The sequence below is a fragment of the Diorhabda carinulata genome, chromosome 11, assembly GCF_026250575.1.
Source record: "Diorhabda carinulata isolate Delta chromosome 11, icDioCari1.1, whole genome shotgun sequence".
In the NCBI taxonomy this organism is placed as follows: domain Eukaryota; kingdom Metazoa; phylum Arthropoda; class Insecta; order Coleoptera; family Chrysomelidae; genus Diorhabda; species Diorhabda carinulata.
Window position 1 is genome coordinate 7865891 of NC_079470.1, and position 22261 is coordinate 7888151.

At 30.8% G+C, this 22261-nt stretch overlaps 1 protein-coding gene across 3 annotated transcripts in view; it reads right to left on the reverse strand.

Annotated features, from left to right (window-relative positions):
• The window catches only part of LOC130899640 (ecdysone-induced protein 74EF), a 293099-nt gene that overhangs the window by 50705 nt on the left and 220133 nt on the right, over positions 1 to 22261 (reverse strand). The window lies entirely within an intron of this gene.

The following is a 22261-nucleotide window of genomic DNA, read 5'->3' on the forward strand; positions in this document are numbered from 1 at the left end:
TCACAAAATCTAGAGTCATTGACTTTCTTATATAAATATTTTTTCAAAAAAGGTGGAAAACTCAAAGAATATCACTTAGATAATAATAAACATAGCTATAAAAGTAATTAATATGATGATAAAGTTTGCTACATTCTAAGGGTAAATAACATCTTTATATCCACAATAATAGAATAATAGATAAAAATTACGCAAAAAAGATAGTTTCAGTAAATTTTTACTAGATAAAAAAATTCCCAGCGTTAACTTTAAGATTAGTATCTATTATACACGAAATACTTATATATAAATCTAAATAATAACTAATAGTTTAGCCTTCTACACATCTTTACATTAAAATAAAGCCTTTCATTAATCACTCTAGCTTTAATCATGAAATTCTTGTAGTGCCTTCAGTTCTCAATAAGTGTGCGAACTTTCAAATAAACCCGACAGTTTGAAGTGTCAGTTACATACATACAAACCAAGCTCATATAAGCATGTTAAAAAATATTTTCTTTTTCAATACGTTTGTTAAATTAATGAAATTCGCTCATAAGTAAAATTATAAAACAGATTCATAATAAAATGATACACAAAATTTATAAAACGTACAACTGAAAAGAAAATAAAGTTATCTAGTGATAACATCTATTTTTATCAATTGTTTTATTAAAACAACTGTTTGCCATTGTCACAATCAGCTTCATACCAATTTTATCCTTATGGCTCCTTTAACTGAGTGAGAAAGGATTAGTGGAGTGTTGAAGGAGAAAAGGGGCGAGCGGAACCGATTCCCCCAGAGCCAAAAAATATAATAATGTTCTATAAAAAAAAAATAAAATAATTTATATCTAGCAAGATAAAACTAGAATCTGATCTACACTCTATTTCATACCCCCGGAGGTTGATTTATGTCCTGACCCTCCCCAGAGCAAAATTCTGGGCATGCCACTGGAAAAGATAGAATTTCTAATGATGGTAGGTAATGGCGATAGATGTAGACGTAGAAGTCATGAAGAAGATCTTCAATTGTAACAAGTACAGCTGAATTGTTGAAATTAGTGAACCTAGAAGCACGAGGGATGCTCCAATATCGAGAAGACCAATGATGATGCTAATTTAGATATTTTTCTGTTATTAGGAGACAATCCTCACGCAACTACAACAGAAATTGACTTACAATAAAATGTAAGTCAGTCGTTTGTAGTAAAGTATTTATCGAAAGAAAAACTTCACCCATACAAAGTTAAACCGAAATCTCCATGAAGCATTATAATGAAATTCCAAATATCCTTAATAGTATAGTATTTTCGCAACATTTTTTCAAGTGGTATAGTAAATCGAATTAATTATCACTACTGGACTCCTGGATGCAGACAAAACACACCCAGCGCACCTAAAAGACTAATATTTGGATAGAAATCGTCAGGGGAAAATTTATTGGTACTAATTTATTTCGCGCGAATTAACAGCTTAGCGATATTTGGTAGTTCGTTTATATTAATTGCATAAAAAATAGGCTTGTACTGACACATTCTAAAATATTGGAGTTCTTCTTACAATCTACGAATAAAACAGTATTCTTGCATTTAACATATAGTCACTTCTTCGTAATCTTTGTTTTCAAGATAATTTTATGCATGGAATATCAAAATAAATTTCATTCCATATCTTTTTCCACGATAAAAGATAAATTGCAATACCGGTCTCGTGTGTTTTACGCCTCAGAACAAAAACAAAACACAGCGGTTGAATAAACGCAGTCTAACATGCAAATTAGGTGCATAACCTCAAAAAGGGAAACTTTGACCTAGGATAGTCTAGCCGTATCGACCCAGGAATTTATGTATGATATAAAAGATATGATATAAACGAACAAATTTTTTTCTCTCTAGACTATATCAACCAAATAGTTTTTGGTTTTCATTTGACGTCAATTCTTAAAGGATGATTCACACTTTATCTTAACTCAACTCATAACGCGTAATTCAGCACGCACAATAACCGGAAGTGTAGGAAATATACGTTAAGTGATGTAACGAAACAATTGATCGCTTATTTTTTACGGAAATCCTAATCGAGTTAACCTTGGAGCGACGACCGCTCGTCACTTTCACTGAAACGAGCATTTTGGCAAGCCGGCAATTGTTTTATAATATGGAGGTCGTAACCTAAGCGTAGACTAGGACATGGAGGTGTATTTATTTTCCTTCTCGTTCTCTCCGTTGCTGACCCAAATTCATTTCATTATGACGAAGTAGGATACGAAAAAAAATATCTTATATAATAAAACCTTTCGATATTATATTATAAAGTTTTTGTCGGATATATTTTGAGGGACATAATATGTATATTTTTACATATATATCTATATATATGTAGTTTCATATATTAGTCATAATTTAGCATAAGCAATAAAATATATTCAAAATTCTTCATTTATTTAAGAAAAAATAGAAAACTTTTTCCAAAAAATCGCCAAAACAATGAATCGATAACTTGGTGGTAAATTTTTTACACACCGGCCATGTATTTCTATGTAAAGCTTGTTTGGGGTCCCAATGAGATCCAAAAATTTTTTCGCTAATGTTGTGAAAATTTTCGATTCGTCGCAAATTTACATATTTCTTCAATTTAGTATTCGATTTATAGGTGTAAAATTACCAATTTCAAAGTTTTCAGTATACATTTCTTCAGCTTTCAACATCTTAGACCTTTTTAATTCTTTATCAAAATATGACTTGACATTGACAATTTGCATCAATTGATCACCTACAACATGAATATCAAAATAAAAATGAGTTGTTTAACCAAAAAAAATATTTTTTTTTGATTGTTACATTCCAAAAATTTTTCAGCCATCAATCGAATTATATAAAATGGAACTAAAAATTTTACTCAAATTGTTTAAGGTGTTTTTTATCCCGTTCCTACGTATGTGAACCATTTCTAAGAATTCTCTTTTCCTTGTATGTATTTGATTTCGTTTCAAATTTTTATAATTGCATGTATGATTTTTAATGCAGTTTTATTTCTTTAACTTATTCTTGACCCTTTAATCTTTTTTCTAATGAATGAGATGTATGTCCTATGTTACAATCATCACAAGGTATAGTTTTACTTTTTTTGTTTTTGGGTGTTTTAGAGTTGAGTTTAGTATGAAACTTGGATAATGTATTATGTCCTTTATGACTTACACTAATATCTATTGAAATAAATTGATAGTTGTCGGGAAAGTCTTTGTACATATGGTAAGGAAAAAAGTTTTATATTTTGATCTTCAGTTTTTGTTATGTTCCGTCATGGATTATATATTATCCTTTTCTTGTATATATGTTATCTATAATTCAGGATAATTATTTTCTTTTATTGCAGTTTCTGTCTTTTAAATAGCTAAGCATCTGATAGTTGGATACATATATCAGTCTAATAAGCGCAAAATGTCTATTTTTACCTGTTTTTTGAAACTAATTTTCTATTAATAGAGGATTTATAAAGAAAAAAAGTTTCCAATGTATTTAGTATTTTTACTATATTAGCAATATCTTCTTCAGTATCGTTGTATTGCTGTTTCATTTGATATCAAACTCCCCACAAAATACAAAATGACCTGAAAAACTGTTTCTTGAAAAGTTTTTGCCCATAGTAAAATTCAAAATTAATGCGCGGTTTCAAAATCAATTTACTGACTCATTACACTGATTAAACTGAACGCGCTCGACGTGGATGGTGAACGATTCGAGAACGTAGCCATGATATCGAACACCAAATACATAATATTTCAATTTGGAGTATTTATTTGTCCCAACAATCATCCTAAAATCCCAAAATCTGGAAATTTTTATCCGATATTTGGATTTTTGGATCTGACCATTTCTATTAACTCTAATAGTTCAGATATTACGTGCTCCTGGTGTAATCAACCATTCAAACTGACTTTGGAACGACTACAATTAAGATGGTTAGACAAAGGACAATTACGCAATTCGCAAAGAGAGGTCGATTAAGTTTTGTTGTGTGTCTGGTGGAATTATGAAAGTTGATTGTGTTTCGGAATTGTTCCAGTCGAGCTATCAATGCCGAGGTATACAGTGGACAGTTGATGAGAATCTATAAGGTTTTATGTGAGAAATATACAGGTTTAGTTAACCGAAAAGGGTTCACTTACAACAAGACAATGTTAAATCACATACTGCGAATAAGATCGAAGAGCTTGGTACTTTTGAACACCTACCATATCCAGCATTTAGTTCGGACATTGTACCGTAAAATTACTATTTATTCAGATCCACGACGAAATTTGAATAAATTAATTAGAAACACTATTTATGAGACACTCTTTATATTTTCGAATGATTCTGCTTCTTTTTTGATAATTTGAATGCAGCAAGGTTATATTTGTGAAGTATGAATATGATTATATTCGTTGTGAAAGAAAAGGTAGGCAAAGGTATAATGTGGAAACGAACGACAGATCCCAAAACGTTGTAAACAAACAACGGACTGATTTGAATAAAGTATGTGCATCACCTAGGCAAAAGACGTATATGAATTGCTTTTTTACTTTTTAGATTATACCAGGTATTAACCAAATACCCAATAACAATGTGTTTCAATATATTATGCTACAGTCGGAGTAAAAGAAAAATGGTGCCTAATCGTCTGTACTAAAAAATTTCGTGTTTAGAACTAGAGAATTAAAAGACTCAATTGGTGTTTGTGATTAATTTCAATTGAGATGCTGTACACTGGTAATGACCTAAGCACAATTATATCGTAAAATTTTATTTTCAATCTAAAACTAGAAACTTATTTAATAAGACACTAAATGTCGTTGACCTTGCCTATAAAAAAACCTAAAAGGTCAAGTATCAAAAGGGTTGTGTATATTTTATTTAAGTAAAATTCTTTGTTATTCACCCGGAAATGCTTATACAACTTCCCCTTTTGAATAATAGGATGTTGAACGATACAATCGAATCGTGTTGTTGCCAAGAATGAGAAGTGTGCAACCCACCATGTCGAAATCGTTTCCAAGATACAAACAGTAAGATTAGTTATACAGGATGTAAAAAAGTGAATCGATTATACACATTTCTTGGAATGTTTGTGATTTGGTACCATTGCACAAACATTATACAGGATATACGAGAAACTACCGAAAGTTGACATCGCATACGTTATTGATGAAGAATATTATGACCTATTGTCAGATTTGTTTTGATCCCAAATTCAGGATATTGCAAAACTAAATATAGGAAAAACGTTTTTCGCTCTAAAAACCTGTAACCGCAACCTTAATGTATCTAAGAAAATAATATTTTTTGCTCGATGAAATACTCGTCATGAGAATCACTGTGTTATAAGGACGTGTCTCGACTTTAAATAAAAATCTTTTTGTGCAATAAAATTGCAATCTGCTCAAATTGAGGTCAAACACACGACTTTTTTCTTACCAATTAGTATTTTTAAAACAATTTTTAGGCCAAACAACATTCATTTTTTTTATTTGGTTTGTGGGATAGGAATAGATCTGTAATCAACTTTCAAACTTATTTTGGGAAAATAAATTAAAAGTTAATAGATACGATTAGATTCATATAATTTGTAGTAATTACATAAAATAGCTCTTGCCTAAATATAATACCGTTAGATCGGAAAAATATTTGCATCTCAACAAGTTACATCACCGCATTAGCTTCCTGGCAGATAGGTGTTGCCTCAGGAAGTGAATAATGATAATAAGTATAGCAGGTTCGGATAACCTAGTTCTAAAATGCATCGCTATCCCTAGAATACTCAAGAGATAACATGAGAAAAGACGATTTAACCTCCTCGATATCATCAAAGATGCTGTAGCAGATTAAAACTTTGGAAATTGAAGCGGTCACTATGTAATAACTGTAAATAGCATAAATTAATCATGAATAGTTAGTTAAAGAATAGAAAAAACTAAATGTGGAAGAGATAGTAGAGCGAATGTGAGCTCAAAGAATCAAATGGCTGCAAAATGTCTGGAGGAAATGCCTAGAAGTTCCAGCAGACTACGTTACAATGGCAACTGGCATACCCAGATTTAATGGTTAGCAGAAGTAGAAGAGAACTTATGCAGGGCAGGAGTTATAAAATGTAAAATGAAGGCAATTTACTGGAAGAAATAGCAAACGAGTGAAATGACTATCAACTTTAAATACTGATTAAAAGATCATTTTTTTTCCGAGACAAACTATATATTTTCGGAACAAAAACAATACGCAAAAGGTGCCAAGTTTCAACAGCCGGAAGATTATTTTTGAATCTTTGGAAGCGAATACATTTGCAATTAAAAATACCAGTAACACGTGGCGATTTTTTTAAATAATATCCGTGTGGTATACAAAGTATGAATTTTGTAGCTATGTATTTTTGTTGCATAACAGTTATCTTTAATTGAACGCCGATATATCGACAAAAATTATAAAAAAAAATGGCAATTTTTGTTTGTAAATAAAATTAATATTGATAACGATGAAACGTAACATTAATTTCATTAAGAGTAATATTTTGAAATTAGGAGAAAAACAATTTATTACTTAATGGTTCCGATTAATAGGGAGATAATTAATTTTTCAAATTATGGAGGATTCCACATTTATGGAGAGCGATTGACATCAGTCAGATCAACGCTGGGTAATTTTCGAGCAGCATGTTTAATGCTTACTGTTTTGTTGTAATACACGCGAATGAAAACTACATACAATTTGAATCTAGTTCGCTATTATTCTATTTCTTCCTTAATTAGATGTTTATTAATTATTCACAATTAAAAAATGTTGAACTAGTTGGAAAGAAGCAAATTATCTGAACGATTATAAATTTTCGGTACGAACAATAAACTAATAGTTATATTCATGATAATGTTGTTGATAAATTATCTTGATTTTTAGGTCTCATTCTGATTTAGGTAAAGTTAAGTATATTTCGATGAAGTCGAAACGTCAAGATTTTATCTGTTTTAAACGAAGTATCAATCTAAAATATATAAAAAAAAGAAATTCATTATAATCTATACTATTTTCAATACGATATGTTATTTTCGAAAGAATGTGTGATATTAGAAGTGTTATGTCCAGAAAGTTATAAAAATATTGGTCTCTGAGAGTCAGGATGTATGCTTCAGAAAATTAGTTCTGAGACCAAATGGCTGACCAATGGCGTACACTAGATCGTCACAATCAAACAATTTGTTTGTATACCACCCTCTATCAGTGCTTCATTAACTGTAGATCACTATAGGCAAAGTTTGAACGGATGCAAAAACATGCAGATGGTCCTGATTTCAGGTTTTTATCTTCACTGTTTCTGTATTTGAAGTCAGTTATTGAAGAGCACTTGGACGTGAAGTTTAATTCAAAACACAAGGTATTACTAAAAATCGCTTTCCTGGGCTGAAGCACTCCAAAAGTCCTATTTGTACCTAAAATTAGGGGTGAAATCCTCACAAAACAAAATTAGCAAAAATAAATTGAAATCTATTTCAAAAGTCAGCTGTGGTGTTGTATATAAAAGGAATTGAACGTTCTGCCACTGACAGTAAATACTTTTATATCATTCAAATGTAGAAATTAATGGAATTGCGGTGAAAATTAAGTCAGACATATCCATATTGACTTCCTGGTTAGTAATAACGGATTCCAAACTTGTAATTCTACCATTATCCAGACCACTTATAAGTCTTCCCGGAAACATTAACAAAATTTCGATGTTATATACGATAATATTTTTTCCTTGAAGTGTTTATTGGTATTCGGACCGTGCTTCAACAACTCACGTCGGCACTGTCGATTTAAATTTTCGAATTACGTGTGGTATACAACAATGAACTAGTTTATCATTGAGAATATCATTTTGTTAATATAAATCGCAGATTCATTCTTTCACTGTCATCTTGTAAACTGATTTGTGATGTGATACTTACTAGTCAGGTTCATAATGAAAGAAAATGTCTAATGTGCCAATTTTAGAAAAATTCGTTTTTTTCCGTACAAGTTCAACCCAAACGGTTCACTCCCGTTCAAAGATGGCACTTGCAGTAAATGCCAGTATTCAACTGCTCTAATATGCTCTTAAATTATTTTGAGACAAGTGAAAGAGAAACTCTAAAGTTTTGTTTGTTTTACAAACAAAAACAGGTGCTTTGTTCATCATAGAAATAAAAAATATTGAAACAAAATAAGAACGTTGTACCCAGGTATGTTTTTTATGTATTGAATTAAGAAAAAACCTGATCAATTTTATTCAAGTGACAAACCAACTCAGAGATTTATTTCATGAATCTCATGCATATTGGTAGAGTTAAAAGATGAAGTCATGGTAACATGAGGATCCTAGTGCCAGCTACAATTGACTATACTCAATGGTACCGGAGATGTTGTCCATGTGTGTAGATCAAAATTTATGGCAACTTTAGATGTGACAGGAAGAGATGTTTCCACCCTTACGAAGACGAAGTACAAACTACTCTTATAGAGGAAAGATGACGCAGATAACATAAACAGTAACTTAATTATCGGATGAATACGTGAGCCTTTTTTGAATGGATATCCAGAGAGTCGGGTTACATACAAATTATCAATATCATACAATTTTTCTAATCTGATTTTTCTAATTTGTCATTTAGGCGTTCGCGTGTAACTACATGTCGGTGTGTGATGGACTACAATGTGAAATACAAGTTCCGAGAACAAAATAGAACTTTATTTGTATCATTTGAAGCCTAAAAATACAAAAATTTTACTATACCTCAGCTGCGTGGATCTGCAACAAATACTACTTTTATCTTCTCTAACACAATCGGATTTGTAAGAAATGAGTCTACTGAGTTGTCTATGTGCAACTTTATAGCTTCTATGGGTGTTTCTTACATGTGCTCATGAAATGATAGTATAGCTGGAAGGGGCGGTAATGTTTACGTAATGTAAATCCAAGCAATAAGAAAAAATAACCATGTGGAGTGATAGAGAAATCTATTAAATTTTACATGGTAGGTACTTAATATTTTGGCTAAACTTATGGCACGTTTTCTGTTCGTTTTTCGAATTACTAATTTTGTGTACTTTTGGCGCAAGTTATGTAATCAGAATACGTTGAAATATTCGTTTAATTTTTTGTAATGTAATCTGTTCTTTGTAAATTTTTTATTTTCGGCACTTAGCACATTTGATATTTCCAGTTTTTAATTTTATATTGTAATTTTATAATCATATCACGGGAAGGTTATTTTTCAGCTCTGCCGGAAGCGTTTACAGCCGTTACGTCAAAAATCAATATGTCTGCCGCGCTGTGACGTCCGCATATTCAACGCCAACTGAGAAAATGAGAGTTTTCCGATCTCTTTCTTTTAGGCGATTCCATGTCTGTCGAATCTTAAGACTATTCAAATTTAAAAATATTACTGTGTGTAGACCATTATATTAGGATTTTAAAAATAAACGGGTATTATTTATGTCTGGATAACAGTTTTATGGTTGAATGGTTCTATTTTTTAGGAAATAAATTTGGATTTTCATTTAGATTTAAAATGAATTGTGCATATGTATATCATTTATAAGTTATGGTATAAAATTAAATGATTCACCCGCTAAAATATACACCAGGTGATACGATTTTCAACCCTCTTTTTATTTTTTTTTAATAGATATGTTACATTTGACCCATTTGCTGAGCTAAATACCGTTATATAAATCTCCCTCAACCATACTACACCTTTCTTTTTGTGATCCACAGGTAGTCTGTCGATCGAATATTTCTATACCTGCCCTATAGTTATTTTAATTTTTTTCAGAGGGTGGTATTAAGATTTTTATTGGGTGCAGGTTCACCAGCATTTTTTGCACATCAGATATATAAAAAAGGTTTATTACAAAACGGTACATTCGCTAAAATTTTATAAGAAATCGGAGATTCTTACCTAGAATATCTCAAAAGGTTCCGTTGGGTGTAAAAAAGGGATATAAAAGGTTGACCATATGGGTTATTCGATGCCTTTCAGACCTGTTATTAACGCTTCTTTATATTGCCATTTTTTAGAAATCAGGAAAGGGGGTTGTTGAACAAGCTCTTTGCAATACCGCTGGATTTCTAGAAGTACCTTTCGAAATAAAAATAAAAATTGGCAAATTTCAAAAATCAATTATATTGATTGAAGAAATTTAGAGTAACACAATTGTGGAATTACTGCTTAGATCATACGGTTACATTAACTGCTACTCCTAATATTTCCAGTAAGTAAAAGGAAGGTGGTGGCAAAACATCAAATAGAACTAACGATAACTAGTGAGGATTTTCGTTTCGCTTCTTTATAATTTTTTAAATTCGATTTCAATTTATGCAATCCTATTCTTTTTGCATTTCAATTATCGGAAGAATACAGAAACACTACTCTCTGATTCCTTTTTGTAGATAAAGAAATTGAAAAATTGTTTTCGATCCTTGTAAAAGATTTTCAAACCATAAACTTATAGAAAATGCTTTGCGATTCTTTTGGAATCGTTGAAAGCAACCAAGGAAATGTGGTTTGCAAAACAACTTTATTCTAATGCAGCGGTAGGTAGTTCCCGCACGGCGGCACGTGAAAAAACAGTCTCAATTTTATTATTTCAATGCTAAGACACTATAGGTAAGTACCTGCACTTAGAATAAGTAAAATACATTTTTTAAGTTCTGATGATGTAAGAAAAAAATCATGAAGGAAATTATTACGTACAACATCTCATTATCCAAGGATTAGGATTCTTCGAAAGACGTAAACTGGTTAACTTGATGCAATATATACGGTACTTTAAGAGGAAGAATAAATATGGAAACAAAGGTTAACAATGGAACATACAGTTCGTTTTCCGCTAGTAAATCATGTTCAACGTTAAAACTTCCATTTAATTTTATGTATATATGCATCTTATTCTTATATTTTAGAACATCTGTTTATCTTTCACCGTCTAAATCAAAGCCCCATAAACTTTACAATGTCTTCAACTTTACAGTAATTCTAACTTTTTATAATAAACCCTTATAAAATAACGGGATTGTCGAGAGAAGAGACTACCACCTTCTTCTTTTTCAATACAAGGGCAGGGTTATGAGTTGTAAACATTTTAATGGGTACTAAAATGCGAATTATTTCTTAGAAGGGACTGTTATATTAAGCTAAGGGTTGAATGTTTATAGAAGTTGTTTTTAAAGATTTTTTATGGGTCGAAATATTTACAAGGCAACATTTGTGGTTAATTTTTGCCTGCAAATTCTCTTGATTTGTCACTACATTTTAGTTATGTTTAAAGTAATACACGGCGACATGAATGGAATAAAATATTTATTTATAGATATCACTAAGAATTATCTATGTACATAATAATAATAAGTAGTAATTAACGTAAAAATGTTTAACATTTCTAGGTTATGTTCTATTAGAGTCTAGTTAGCTTATTTAAATTCCGCTTTTAAAAAAGTTTTCGATTCAAATTTATGAAAAAGCTTTTGAGATTATAATTTTTTCCTTATTGCCTTTAATTTGGAATATTGAATTGTTATTATTATTATTATTATTACTATTAAGACAGATATTTTTAATCGTTCATAAGTGCACAAAATGACACTAATAAATAAGGAAAATACACTTGGAACATCTGCTACCTGTAGGACTACACAAGTCACTTGGCCTTTCTTCAACATGAAACGTACCTCCGTACTTCAATAGGTAAAAAATATATATCTAAACACAGGACACTGTCCATTGACAGCACACGCTTCCCGTTTAGGCAATCATTCAAACGACTTTTGAAGTAAAAAAAAGACATTGAATCAGTAATTCATCGAATGTTCTGGTTGGTTTACGAAAGAAGTTACACCAGTTCAATAGAGAATGGTACCACAATGGGTCTATACTGGCCTAAGTTGAAGACGACACACTAGATCAATAGAGAACTACTTGAGGTACTACAATGGGTTTATATTGGCTTGAATGTAGGGATTGTTTGCGAGCTCGGTACTTTCATATAACCTATATCAGTTGTCATATAGTCATATATAACTTTTCTTTGAAAATTTCTATAAATTATTACCAATTTAGCTAAAATATTTTCCTCAATACATATGACGAATTCGAAGATACAAACTTACCGACACTTAATCATTAAATAAACCAGAAAATTTTGAAAAAATTATTAAGTTCCAACCCAGGTCCAAATAGAAAAAACAAGTAAGAAGTACAGGAAACACCATCAAAGTAAATAACAATCGGAAACTATAAAGTTAAACAAAATACAATTGACATATTAAATGACGCCAAAAACAAAACCTCGAAATGCGAAACTTCTTTCTGTGTACTGAGCAGTCATAACTAGTTACAGGTATTGATCTTCTAAGTTATTTCCGTGATGTCTCCCGATCTTTGGAAAGCCAAATTGGTTAATACCTGTGTATCTTGAAGGCAATATTCCTTCCATTCTATTTCCAGTTCTTTTCCTCTACTAGATGATCAAAAAATTTCGCGATGTTTAGTATTTGTTTAACAGCCATCAATAGCGAACGTTTTCAGTGAATTTGTAAACATGGAAAATATTGGTCATTGTTATGTGATACAATACTTTTGTTTGAAAGGCGTTAGCGCAAACTATATGAAAGCAGAACCAGATTCTACACTGGGTGAGACTGCTCGTTCGTTATCAACAGTAAAATATTGTGTAGCAGAGTTTAAACGATGCCGTACGATTTGCGAAGACCAGCATCGCAGTGGTCGACCTAATGAGGTGCCGATTCAAGAAATGTTGAAGAAAATCCTCAAAGCGGTACAGGATGATTGTCGATTGAAGATGTGCGAGCTAGGCCTTGTAAAAAGTGCAGTACATCACATATTAACTCAAAATTTAGATTTAAGAAAGCTGTGCGCAAGATGGGTGCGGAGTTTGCTCATGATGGAACAAAAACAGCGCCGTGAAGATGTTTCCATCGAGTGTTTGTTAATGTTTTACAGAAATTAAGCCGAATTTTCACGCCGTTTCATAACCATGGATGAAACGTGGGCCCATCACTTCACACCCTAAACAAAAGAACGATCAAAACAATGGACAGGAAAGGAACAACTGGCTGCAAAGAAGGCAAAGACCGTTCCATCTGCAGGCAAGGCAATAGCGTCGGTTTTTTGGGATGCACGTGGGATATTTTCCATTGTCTATCTTGAAAAAGAAAAAACTATTATCGGAGAACTTATTGCAACGTTTGAGCGAAGAAGTCGAGCGAAAACGGCCGCATATGGCTAAGAAGTGTTGTTTCATCGAGGCAATTCCCCAGCTCACATATCCGTTATTGCGATGTCCAAAATTAATGCATTAAAGTTTGAATTGCTACCTCATGCACCATATTCGCTAGATTTGGTCACTCGGATTATTTTCTGAAAAAGTGGCTTGGGAGCCAAACATTTTCCAACAATGAGAAGGTGATGTCGGCAGTTAATTAATTCTTATTATAAAAAGGGTATCGAACTTATCGAACATCGCTGAGAAAAGTGTATGGATTACGTTGAAAAATAAGTACATTTTTTTAAAAATTTTTTCTTGTTGGATCAGGGACTTCTGGGACGATCCTAATAAAATAGATTAATTTGTTCTTTGTCTAATATAGTCTCAACGTTTTTTACCAGGAGAATATTTTAATTTTTATTTTAACTTCTCCCTTTAGGCTACACAATTCTGATCTACATTGAAAACATCAACCTTCTTAATAATCTCTTTACAGTGCAAAGGTATATGTTGTACCTTCTTCAGTGGATATATGAAAAAATACGCTGTAATAATGTTATTAATCTTCTTTAGGTCATATCTGTTATAATTTTGGAAATCAGTTATCATTATTTCAGACTTCTTTTGATAATTTATTTCATTAGTCTTACAATTTGATAGCCTCAACAATTCTAAACTTTACGAGTATATTATTTTAAAAAGTTTTGTGCTTACTTGTAGTAAGGCATTTTGTGGTTTTATACACCAACTATGGTTGGAATATTTTAATGATTCAATTCGAGGAAGTATTTGGTCGTAAAGTAAGTATATATATATTTTTTATAGCGGATATGACTGTGATAGAACATGGATGAGGTCAGGCACCCACTATTGCTAACGAAATTTATAAAAAAAAATTGGAAAAAAAATTAAACAAAGACAAATAAGGAAGTATGTCGAAATGTCAGTAATTTCCTTTCTATGGCACAATTACTACAAAAAAGTTTCTATATTGTGTATATTTTAATGGAATAATAGTTGATTGTTGAATTTATTCATACAGCGAGAATCAGAATTATGTATCTACATGATTATGCGGTAGTCAATTTTTATAATTAAAAACTACACTTTCTTAAGAAAATTCTTCACCTATTTCGACAACCCTTTAAGGATAATATCTACTCTACTCGCCATTAAAATAAAAACTTGGTAGTAATAATATTGTGTTTTTGCCTGATAGTTGTAGAAAAAATATAGGATCTACTTGCTGTTGCTGTTAGCATCGGTAATTATGAAAGGATAAGTTAGAGTAATACGACTTGAGGAATAACTAAAAGCTTTTGTCGTTTAAAAAACCTAATATAGAAAAGAAAAATTTAGGGGAAATGTGGACGCAAACGTCAATGAACTACATAAGTTGTTAGTTTTGAAAAAACGTTCATTTGGTTCGTTGTTGAAAGGGAGAATGTATTTATCACTGTGTACCGTTGTTTTGTAAGAATACGAAACGAAGTAATAGATGAAGAACTGATAATGATAACAATTAGAGGGTATGGCAGGATAGACAAAAGAGATATAGCAAGCGAGCTCATTCCAAAAAAGCGAGACCAAACAAAAAATGAGGTAATACAGTATCCGAAAATCTGAAGAGAATAATAAAACGTGGAAGAAAGCAAAAAGTATAGAACAAAACAAGAAGGAATAAAAATAGTCATGAAGATAGTTAGATAGAGTATAAAATATGATAATAATAGAGTTCTTCGTTTTTGTTTAAACCCAGGACCATTCAGATGACTTGGATTCACTGCTTATCTTAACAGACAAAACACGATATGACTTGAACGTGTCAGCCGTGGAGGCAACAGGGTCGAAATCATATTTAAACGTAATATAAAATGTTTAAACTGATAAAATCCGTTTTATTGATATTGAAATATTTTCATTATGATATAAGCTTCTCTACTTGTAAACGAAAACCCCTACATATTATAAAAGTATCTAGTAATGCCCAGAACAAGAAATCGATATGTATCATATTTTTATTGAACATTCGATGTTGATAAACCACTTTCCTGGTAATTTAAATAAATATGAATTTTTTCCCTTGTTCAGGTTAATAGTAAGGTTAGACGCTTTAAGCACATTGTCCCTCGTGTTATTGACTTCAATTCTCATTATAATATAATGGATTATCATTTTATTCACCTATTAAAAAAAGGGAATATACCCTTTCAGTAAACAAGTTTTCTTCGGACACTGCCTTATAGTTTTTAATTTATTACGAAAATATTTAAATGTTTCAAAAAGGATATTGGTAAAAACGCTATCCTAATAGTGTACTCAACCGCATTAAAGGGTTGAAAGATATTTTGTAGGTCAAATTTCTCAAAAGGGTTATTGTGGGTTCCTACCTGTTATAATCTACGATCTTACGGTACTACTTCTATAAAAAAATGTCTGGTACCCTGTCTGAATCTTTTTAGTAGATACTTCCTAAAATCCCCGAAAAATAATTTACATAATGACGGAAAAAATTCAGATGGATACAATATCCACTGACGCGGATAGTTGACGTATAAGTTACGCCTCGTTGCCAGATTATATATAATTTATTAATATACACAATAAATTGTGTAAAATTCATATGAGAATTTTTGACAGTAACGTAATTTGATGATGTATCGATTACAGATAGGTTCCCATGAAGCATGTCTATTCATGTCATTTGTATAGATACACTAGAAGTATACAGACCGCAGCGTTCCTCCAAAATAGCCCATTTAGGAGTGATATCACTATTATCTTTTGTATTATTATTTCACCATTCGACGGTCATTATCATCTGCAGAAGATTGTTGTACTCAGTGAACCTTTATAGATATAAACTTATTCTTCTCAATAATGTTACAGCCGGATCCCACACTAACTTAGGATTTCATCTTTAATTACGGTTTTTGATCGATCAGTTTTAGGGTGATTTTAAGACTTACTTTTTCAAAAAATTTCATCATACTGCAAACTGTGCCAGTTGAAGCAATATTGAAATGATTCAAAGATTCCAAACCAAGGCTTAGGGGAGTATTCTTAAGGCCCATTGGTATAGAAGTGTACAGTACATGTTGTACAAAACTAAGAAAACCACAATTACTCAAATTAGGTAAAACTCTTTAGTTTTTAGAATTCTAATAACAATATTGGTTGTTAATCTTATCTCTGGATTAGTTATAATCAAATTTTATAAACCAATTATACTCAAAATTGTAATTTTGGTATTTACGTATTATCAAAAAGTGAACTTATAGTAAATAGAGTGATAAAAAATCCTATAAAATTTTTTTAATTTGAGACAACTGTAATTTTAGAACTATAAAATGTTAATTTATACAATCAGTTTTATTAGTAATAGAATAGATTATGGAAATCTGGTAATTTTTACAGGGTGTTCTAATCCATTGAAGATTGCCTGAATTAAATCAGAAATCCTTTTTTACCTCTTATTAACATAAAGTATTAGTACATATATCGAAAAGGATTATTATATTTGAATGTCCAACATTGTCAATGATAAATTAATGCGATGATATTCTTTCTGTAATTAGAAATAATATACTATATGATCTCCAATAGTTGACCATCATGTTTCCTCTTATATTGAAATCAGATATGGCAACAGCGCTTAGATGCTTCGATTTTTTAAGCTCAGGGAGAAAATTCCATCGGATTTAATCTGATTGATTTATAGTTTATATATACTGTATATTGATGTCCAAATTTAAAGCGACTAGAAAAATTTCTATGAATACCTACTATAATTTATTTAATAATAACTAAAAACAGTTATATATGAAGAAATTTATGTAACTCGTATTCATTGATGGTGATAGTACGCACAGAACTGTATGCCTACATTTTTTTTTTAAATACAACTGTAATGGTTTCATTTATATTCAACTTTCAATAAATTAACACAATTATAAACGATTTATTAATAAGATAAATAATATTTTTCCACTACAACTGTAGCCTTAACCTAAATAGTGAAGCATGATTTAATAAATATCGTCGTGCTATAATATATTGTCAGGTGGTTTTTTAATTCAACAATAGTAATTATTATTTATTGTTTGGTAACGTTCAATGAAAATAATTATGTTGTTTTACATATGATTTCATAAAATATCATCTTTACATGAAATACAAAAAAACTAGTCAAAACACCAAGAAGATACTAGTGAAATATGGATATATTAACTGGAAAATAAATTTTCTTTTTTATTTTAATCAATTTTTTCAATAGGACTTTTGTGCTTGGCTGAGATTTATTATTTTAAGGTTTTGTAACTTGAATAAATAGTCTCCAGAAAAGATCTACGGTGATATATTTGAAAACATTAGAGGACATGTAGGTCTCAATTACTATATAATGTATGAAGTGAATATATACCTCGAAAGATAAAATAAAAACGCGCAGTTATTTATTTTGTTGTTTTTTATTATCAAACGGTAGAATCCATAGAAATGATATAAATGGCAATGGAATGGACAAAACTAAAAGATAATTGTACGTAGATATAAATAAACACTAAAGCGAACCATTGATACAATGTTTTATTAAAAATTTTTTAATATTACGTAACTCTTTATAACCAGTAATGTAATGCTGTCGCCTATTGGCAGTTAGTTGTTTGTTTTTGTACTTTTTTTTCTAATAATTGTCCCTTTTCCCCCAGCTGAAATTCTGCTGCTATAATGTTCGTCAAGAAATTCGACTACAGCTTTTTCTGCTGCAATAATTTTTCCGTTGGCCAATTTTTCTCTTCTATGACTTAAAATTCCACAGGATACTAATTTTGCAATATTTTATTCAATTGAAACATTTTAATCAAAGCATCTTGCAAAACTTTCTGAAATATAGTTTTGGTTTCCTTTCTAAAGATTCACTCATTGAAATTTTCTTTAATTTGTTTATTGATAACCTAACAAAAGTTTTTTCCTCACAATTAGAGTGACACTTTGTTCAGATTTTTTTTTTAAAAGCTACAATATTTTCCCTATTATTAAATCACTCGTTTAAGAGTCGAAGGTGGAAATGTATTTGTAACATACAGTAAAGATTCTGATTATTTTCATTTTTCTGTCTATAACTCTTCGCTGTTTTGCTTAATTCCTTTCTTTTCGCTTTTGCACCCATTAACAATCCTTTTTTTGCTCTTGCCTTTATCTAGATTTTCTTTGTCACTTTGCCCTTAAATCAGCAATTTAATGTAACATAATAATTCAGAGATTTTAATAATTTTAAACCATTCCTGTATTACTTTTTGTGTCCACGAAATTATGCCAACAGAAGTGAATATTTTACCACCAATATTTATTTATCCGTTAGAAAATGTTAGGTTATGTTGTCCGGTTTCAAGAAAATCAAGTTTTTTTGTCGGATTTATGGAAGCGACCACTCCAGCTTTATATAATTAATATTTTGGTAAGAAACTAGGAAAAAAACATAAAACATAACGCTGATAGTAGAAGAATGAGATTTTTTAGACAAATAAACATTCAAACACATGTTGCTAGTATTCACGAAATTCCCCGAGTTATCTTATTGTAATCGGAAAAAAATATTATAAAGCTTTAAAGCTTATAAAGCTCACAAGTGGTTAAATCCACGGAAGGGGATCAATTTTTCAATTATTACGTGATTTGATGTCAAAACATCGAAGTTCACACAATTTTAAGAATAACCCTTATTACAAGATTGATTTTGAATGGGGGGCACAAAGATTTTTTTACAAATAAGGATTTTTGTTTGTTTCAAGATTTTTCGGGCAATGAATACTGATTTATTATATTAAGTTATTATAACTCATGTTGTTTCATTATAAATACTATTAATTGCTGAAAAGCAGTTGATTAATTAATATATAATTTAAAAGGAGTGTTTAACATTATTTGTTGTTTCATTTCATACCTATTCAGGAATACTGCCCCTTTGTTCTTGCTTAACATTATATCTGCATCTACATCCACGAAATGATATTGCACTTAATTCTTATTATCTCCCACTGGAAGGTACACAAAAGCGATTTTCATTGAAGTAAACCGATTTTCAATTCAATCTACTATAATGTATCATCATCAGCGTATATCAATCCGATACAGAATGGGCCGTATCGTATCCATTTTGCTCTTACAATCCTAATAATTTTATATCTCAAGTGACAGTGATTTCCAAAGTGGTCCAAGTGAACCCTCCGGTAATGAAGGAAGACTCGATGAGGATCTACGCAAATGTCCATCGTTGGAGTTTTTAATGAGTTTTAGGGAGGAAACCAGCAATATTTAGAAAATGGTTTACGAGAAAAATAAGTTTGGGCAACTCTAATATAAAACATATAATAAATATTGGGTGGTTAATGATATAATTAGCTTTACTTAGCTCTCTAATTCGTATTTCTATTTTCTATATTTTCTACTTGAATGAATTCTCATATTTATATGAAATACAAATATTTTCAATGAGTTGTTTCCAATATAAAAATAACAATTTCTATAATTCTCTTGAAGTAAGAAAGTTAATCTTGTCGGCTATCATTATTTACAGCTAATCTGTGAAGGTGACTGTCCGAATATCTCATGTTCTTTTCTATAAGTCTTGAGACAATATTCCTTTAGTGAGTTTTCTAGCTTGTTATACAAAAGAAATATATTTTTTAAAGATTCTACGATTTTAGAAATGTAATAGCCATGGTTTAAAATACTTGGCCAGTTTTCAATCGTAAAAATATATAGAAAATACACGTGTAATTGATAATGCAAAACGCGTTGGTTGTAAAAAAGATTATTTTGGTGAAATGATATTAAAACCAAACACCAAATCTTGAATGTTACGTTCGTGTCAAACGATATTATTAATATTTCATTCCATTTTGACCCAAACATCAATAGAATATCTTAATTTATATCAACATACTTTAATGATAGACTGAATTAGAATTTCAGGGAATTTATCGAGAATTTCGCCACACATTCATCAAATTTCGGGGAATACAGAGCAAGAAATTGGCTGGAACTCAGGAACCGCTTCGTTTCCCTTTCGTATCGATTCAGGTTTGACCGTGACCTAGAACGAGGGTTTCCGAAGGACTGGAAACAGCGCTTTTCAAGTTCCTGCCCTCTTTCGTCCTTTCAAGGAGCTTCGCAATTCTAAAGGTTATGTAAAGAAAAGCCGGTTAATCGAAAATGCCGGTATAGGGATATGGAATATAGTAAATTTGGTAAATAGTAGTAGCATATTGATATTATTAAGTGTATTTTTGCATGTTCCTTCAAACAAGTAATAACATTATAGTCCTTTTAGCTTGCGAAGCAGTGGTGGCTCGTGATAATGCGACCAAAAATATCTAAGTACGTGGAATATGTTACTATTATTAGAAGCATTGTTTTCATCTTGTCCGCGGAGAGCCAACTCAAATACCCCAAATGGTCTACTTTTCGATTTTCCTCCATCTATTCTTTGTATGAATGTTTACAAAATCTCTCGTTATTTATTAAGTTAAAAACAACTTTCACACTGTACAAAATCTCTCTATTATAGTACATTGTTATCCAATACAAATCATCCTAAAGAGGTAGACAGTTCTGATTGTCGCGACAAAAGCTGTTTACTCGGCATCTAGCCACCGTGTTGCGTCTTGCGCTGGACTGAATGCAGCAAAACTCTCCAATTAAACACACCGGGATTATAAAGTAGGTAAGCAAAGGGTGCGCGGAGCACATTGATGTTTCGGAATAATAAGATTACAATAGCGGAGATAGGAGGATCATTCAATTGGATGGCATTACTGAGGTATTATCCAAGCGACTGTGAATTATTAAAATTCTTCTTCTGTTTAAATAGATAATAGAAAATGGATTAGTCTATATTATTATTATTATTTAACTAACGACATTATATATTTTTTATTTTTTTATTTGTTGTGAGCTGTGCAGGATTGCTGGGTTTATGCACTAGCTGCGAACTAATTTTACTTGACTGAAATCCATCAGATTAATCTTCATAAACCATAACCATTGCTTTTAATAGTTAACACAGAATAATTCTATATTGAGTGTCTTAAATTCTATATTTAATTCTTATAAATTCTGTCAGAGTTCTGGATAATGCATTTAATGTTAAAATAAACGGTAGAGGACTGGTTGATTAGAAAAATAAATAAATAAAAAACTTTTTTGGGCGCAATTATTACATGTTAGAGGGAGCTAACTTGTAGCGCGTTGTTAATTATTCCAATTAGGTAATTTGTTTCGCTCGCTAAACGAATGGACTATAACAGTAGTTCTTCATTAAATTACTAAAGATCGTGATGACATTGAAGTTGTTATAAATTTCTGTTAAGGACGGCAGTTTTTATTTTGTTTTTATACAAAATCAATCAAGCGTGCTTCCTTTGGATTAAAAATCGTTTTTGTATAACGTAACCTAATAATAAACAATATTATTCAATGTTATAATATAGTCAGTAAATAAAACAAATATTTATATGTCCTACAAATTACGTTTTTATTTTATAAAATATTGATTGTAATAAAATTATATATAATTTTATTTTAAAAATGAAATAATTAAATAAAATATTTTTCATAGTGTAGAGGGCTATAAAACATGAATGTGCGACCCTATGATCCGTCCTACATTTTTAAATTAATGACTAGTAAAATGAAATTACATTTTCGTTTCCAAACTATTTTTACTTATTCTATATTTTCTTGCAAAACCAATTTGAATTTTTTCTATTTATTTTCTATACAAAGTGGGCTTGTGCTTTCTTTCTAAAAAAATTTATAAGTATAAATATAGAGGGCGTGGTCAGATAAATAGTAATAAAATAAATTTATTATGCTTCAGATTAAATATGTCTGCAACTTGCTGCCAAAAATTTTTCGCATATGTTGAAAATATTTGCTACACCGTATTAATAATAGCAGCCTCTAGCACTGGCTCAAAATTAAGTAAACATTTATAAAATACT